Raw genomic sequence first — 6,000 nt, forward strand, 5'->3', positions numbered from 1 at the left:
GTCTGACCACAGTGCTTTCTGCTGCCACCTCTGTCCATGTTAGGAACCGCATGAAATCGGGATGCTGTGATTTCACCACAGCGGTCCCAAACAGCACCACTGAGCTAACCGGCAATGTTTACTTTCGTTTTAGATGCAGTAATCAAACTTGAAAGGGTTAATGCCGGACATTAGCCGTGGGTCCTGGTTGTTCATAGCAACCGGGACCCACTGGTTATGATGCGCACGTCATACCTCGGGAGTCGCAAATGGACATTAATGTACATCCATTTGCAGCAAAGGGGGGTTGGGTTAAATAGAACCAGGGTTATTGTGTGATTAAGAGATTCACTCCTCGGATCGCTCCCTTTTTCATCTTGCTACAGAAGTCAGATTTCATTGTAAGGCTATGTTCACATGGTGGAATTTCTGTGATTCTGCTCAAGTTTCATTCTGCCAAGGTGGCGGTGGATTTTTTTGCAAAATTTGTGCAGAATTTCTTTGTGTTCAACACAGATTCTGGCCAAAATTCAGTGGCCCTCTGCATGAAAAATTCTTCAAAAATTATTGACAGGGTCAATGTTATTGAAGAATCTGGAATGCGGAATTCTGCAGTGTGAATAGGACAGCGAAATCTCCATTCAACACAACATGCAGTAAGTTTTGGAGAATTCCCGAGCTGACTTTTATTAGCATATTCCACTCAGAAATTCAGCTGTGGGAACATCTTCATGGCAAAATACTCTTCCTGATTTTCTTCTACTTCATGCAAAAACCAGGGCACACAAGGAAATGTCGATTGGAATCTGCTTCAATTTACATGTGGAAATTCTGCCTGGAACCAAAACCCCATTGATGGTAACGGAAGGTCCTTAGAAAAGGAGTTTTTTTTTCTTCTTCAAGAATAGACATTCTTGAAGCAGAAAAAGGAATAATTTTTTTTTGTACTCACTGTGAAATCTTTCTCGTAGCATCCATTGGGGGAACACCTTACAGACGGGTATATGCTCTTGCCACTAGGAGGCGCTGACACTAGAATAAAAAAAAAAGAAGTCAGCTCCTCCCTGGCCACCTACAGTGAGGTAATCATTTTTATCACAAAGCAGTAGAAGAAGCCAACAAATAAATACATTCAAAGGACCCTAGAAAGGAATCCCAGATAACCCAAGAACCGGAAAAAAATAGTCCGGAAAAAAGCTGAAGAAATGGGTGGGTGCGGTGTCCCCCAATGAAGGCTACGAGAGAGATTTTACGGCAAGTACAAAGAAAATCTCCTTTTCTCGGTCGCTTTTCATTGGGGGACACCATACTGATGGGATGTACCAAAGCAGTCTCCTAGGGTGGGAAAAACAACCCCCAGAGAAAAGGAATCAGTCCCGAGACTGAACTCGTGTCCACAAGGCCTGCGGACGAGCCCCGCCAGGCAGAGACACACTAGGCCTGGAAATTGAACTCCCAGAAGATCTCCTGTCCAAGGAGATTGACTAGGACGCCAAGGGAAGGGCCGTCCTCTGTAGAGACCCAAGACACAAGAAACTTGAAAAGAGAAAAGAAAGGAATCCTGCTCTGGAGAGGTCCGGTGCATGAGAGCAAAGACCTGCACAGCCGCAGACCCAAAACCCTCACCACGAGCACCCAGAAAGGAGACAATAGCCGTACTGGTATAAAGCGGATAACCTGAACGCCCTCCAACTCGGGAGGACATGGACCACGAAGGAAGAAAGGAGCGTCAAACACCCTGAAAGAGGGGGGGGGGGGGATCTCGGATACCGGAGAGACTGACAAGTAAACTGGAGACATGGAGTAACCTGGAAGACGAACCCCTGAAGAGTAAGGAAAACAGACGTGCGCGAAAACTCTCCGGGCGACAAACTTCCAAGAAGTAGTGAAGGAGTGCAGGACAGAAAGACCGCCCCAACTAATGGGATCACGGAGGAGTCTTGGACGGATCACTACTCATGTCCAAGACCTGAACCATCACCAAGGAACTGGAAGAGCCTCCTGAAAGGAAGGCACGCCACAGCATCCTAGGACAGAGTTCAAGCCCAGGAGACCAACCAGTCATAGACCTCAGTGGTTCGAACGGACCAGAGCACATTGAAGAAACATCCCGCCAGAATGGGAATGGAGGGAGAAGCAAATGAGAACCCAGCTGGGATTCTCCGGGTCTGGACACAGAAAAGATTACTACAGAAGACTGTGGTGTCAGTGCAGTACAACGGACACAGACAAAAAGGGAAGGAAGAACACACCCTTCCAGGGAGATTGTACAAACTCCTCCAACAGAGGAGAGAGCCAAGGCTGCGTGAGCAGCAGTAGATAACCAAAAAACAGAAAGAGAGCCAGGCTGTGATAGTGGTCAGTAAGCACACAAGCCTTGACAGTAAAAACCATTGTTGAATGCTCTCAAAAAAAACCCATGGGGCCCCGCCAGATACTCCGCCTATATAGTGGGAAAAGAGAGATGGCATCATCTTGGTGGCAGAAAAACAACAAAACAAGGGTGGTCGAGATGAAAACTCAAGGACAGACCCATGCCAAGCTCCCTGATCCCCATACCCCCTGTGGAAAGGGGTGAAAGTGTATGGTAGGAAAACCGAATGAGTAATAAGCCATGCGGAAAACCGTCTGGCCTGCAGGTAAAGGATTCCCGAGCACCCAGGGTCACTCCATTCACCTACCACAGAAAACAGGGCACTAGAGTGCGGCCTATCCAACGGGCGACCCGGTGGTGCAGAAAACCCAACAGACGAAGGATTGTCCGACTGGTAGCTATCCCGTATAACTGTAGGGAACCCTCGTCCAGATCCCTCACCCTTTTTTTTTTCTTTTTTTTTTTAACAGTGAGGTACGGGAACCTTGGCTATGTCCGCGGCAGCCCAGAGGTCAGAGACCGATGGCGGAGGAAACCGTGTAGACAACTGTCTGGCTGAACAAGAACACCCCCAGGCGTTTGGCTAAAAGGAACAGACAGGTGCTAACTGTGCCCCTTTGTCATAGGTGGGAGGGAAGAGAGGCCGAGAAACCCCGCCCCCTGGGAATAGAGGGAGGCAGAGGAATCATGGAATGCATCGCTGACAACCTGTATAGTGTCCTTGAGACCCGCTGGGTCAGTTCTACGTATACCGCACACAACAGTGGTGTACCGGAACTCCAGCCGCAAAAACATCAGCCGAGCGACAGGCGGCAGAAGAAAACATGCAGACAACTGTCTGGCTTACTGGAAAGGATCTATAGTGGACAGCGAATCATTCCGTTGGGCACCTTGCACAGCGGTGAGGTAACGGAACTCGAGCTGCAGAAAATTCAGCTGTGTGACAGGCGGCAGAGGAAACCATTGTCTGACTGACTGGTATAGGACCCTAGAAGACAACGGGGCATTCCTTCGGACACCTCGCACCAGCAGTGGGGTACTGAAGTGCCAGCCGCTAATGCGGCAGCCATGAGATGAGTGACAGGCAAGATCACTGTTTGGCATAGTGTATCAGGGCCAAACCATGCCCACACAGGGATATTCCCCTGGAGACCTAGTGCTGGATGTGAGGATCCGGAGCACTAGATGCCGTAGCCTGTGAAGAAGGGATCATATAGTATGACATGCCAAGAACACCCCAGGATGGGTGGCCGGCAGACATGACAGATGAGGAGCCTTAAAAGATACTTGAGTGTCAGGAATGCCAAAGAGCTTGCATAAAAGGTAAGGCACTCAGTGGTAGGAGAGAACAGATTGCTTGAATATATCCCCGATAATTTCAAGGGACCATACATCCCTGGCAATAACCTGTCACGGCGTTTCACATATGCTCCATGACCGTGAGCAACAATGCAGAATTAGGGACGCCAGAGGGATACATTAAGCAGCTCATGTATAGTGTATGGCAGGTCACAGTCTAGGGTGACAAACAATTAAGCAGCCCCCAATGCAGACTCTAGAAAAGGACTGCAGATATTAAACTGAGAAGAATAGATCTAGCCGGCCAAGGCTGTAATAGAATTAGAGTGCAAAACATGAATTGGCCACAAGAGGACGCCAAAAGTACACCAAATGGTCATAGTGCCCAGGAAATGTATGTGGATTTTTTTTTTTTAAACTTCTTTTCCACGGCTGCATTTTAAAATGTAATTTTGCATCTATTATTACTGTTTGGTTCACTGGGGACTTAATACCATGAGGTGCAGAGTTCAACAAGATGCAAGGAGTGTGAACAACCGTCCACGAGAAGTACTCTTTCATAAGAAGGCTGCTTTCATAAGAAAAAACACACACACTGCAGCCAGCCTCAGGTGCAGCGACGGCACGGAGCAGCACGCTTAGAAGCGCCTGCTACGCCACCCCATAGCTCCGAGGCTAGGGCAACAGAACGGCCCGGATAGGAGGAGCTCCCGCCGGGCCGCAGCTCAGGGAGGCAGACGGAGCGGCGCCCCCCCCCCACCGAAAAGGTGGAGGGGCAGAGCTAAACTCCGCTGGAGGAGAACAGTGTTAAGGCTGTAGATAAGCACCTGTGGGCCATACTAAAGAGCCGCATAGCGTGCTGCCTGACCTCCCCGTTCGGCCCTGGGCCGGGGGGATGATGAAAGGTGTCCATGAGCCGCCATAACCCCAGAAACGCGCACTGGCACAGGGGAAAAGAAGGGTGGATTCATGTGCCGCCATAACCCCTCACCAAGCGAGCACCCAACATCTGCCGGAGGGAGCCGCTGCAAAGGGCCGGTGGCTGTCCTCCATATACAGAACACAGCTACCACACCATAAGGACCCCAATAAAGGACAGAGTTCCTTTTTAGGTGAGGGGGGTGGGGAGTACATACTCACCTGCAGAGACCAGTTTCTTATACTCACCTTAGGCGTCTTCAACCAGCTTATGGCCGCGCTGCATCATACCAGGCTAAGATAGCTGGTTGAGCAGCAGCGGTGGGGGACCCGGACCCAGGGTACAACCCTCCAGGGGTTGGTCGCTAGCGGGAAGGGGTTAACTTTTATGACCGGTGCCCATTAGCCGCATATGGGGGAATAGGTAGCGCCATGCTCCTGAACCCACACCTGAAAAAGAGGGAAACAAAAGGGAGTAAAGAATCTAACTAAACAGCCCTTACTAGAAAATAATAAAGACCAGGTCTGGGGAGCTGCCAGAACTGTGTCTGCCTCCTGCTGACACTAGTTAAAACTGATTACCTCACTGCAGGTGGGCGGGTATATCCTGCCAGGGAGGAGCCGACTTTTTTCCTAGTGTCAGCGCCTCCTAGTGCCAAGAGCATATACCCATCTGTAAGGTGTCCCCCAATGAAGAGCGACCGAGAAATACTCCTCGTGAGGAAATTCCAGTGACATCAATAGGGTTTTGATTCAAGGAAGAATTTCCACATGTAAATTGCAATTGGAATCTGATGCAGATCACTAACGTGCCCTTGTTTTTGCAAGGACAAGTAGAGGAAATTCAGTGAGAACATTCTGCATGTGAACAAAGCCCAAGTCTACTGAGCCAGTCTTGTGCAATGTGAGGGGAGGAGACACGCTTCTCCCGTGTATCTAGCAGTTTGTGCAGGACTGAACGCCAATCAAAACTTAACATGTGTCCGTGACCAAAAATAAAAAACTTAAGTGACAGTGAAACCTATTTACACTCATGGGGGGAGATTTATGAAAACCTGTGCAGAGGAATAGTTGCCTAGTTGCCCATAGCAACCAATCAGATCACTCCTTTCATTTTTAACAAGGCCTCTGCAAAATGAAAGAAGCGATCTGATTGGTTGCTATGGGCAACTCAGCAACTCTAAAAATATCATTATTAGGAGGTGAGAGAATACTTAGCTGCTGTATACTGCCCAGGAAGTTCTTTTCTTTTAGAATTTCCTTTCTGTCTGACACAGTGCTCTCTGCTGACACCTCTGTCCATGTCAGGAACTGTCCAGAGCAGGAGCAAATCCCCATAGGAAACCTTGCCTGCTCTGGACAGTTCCTGACATGGACAGAGGTGTCAGCAGAGAGCACTGTGGTCAGACAGAAAGGAAATTCAAAAAGAA

The sequence above is a fragment of the Hyla sarda genome, chromosome 8, assembly GCF_029499605.1.
Source record: "Hyla sarda isolate aHylSar1 chromosome 8, aHylSar1.hap1, whole genome shotgun sequence".
NCBI classification, from domain to species: Eukaryota; Metazoa; Chordata; class Amphibia; order Anura; family Hylidae; genus Hyla; species Hyla sarda.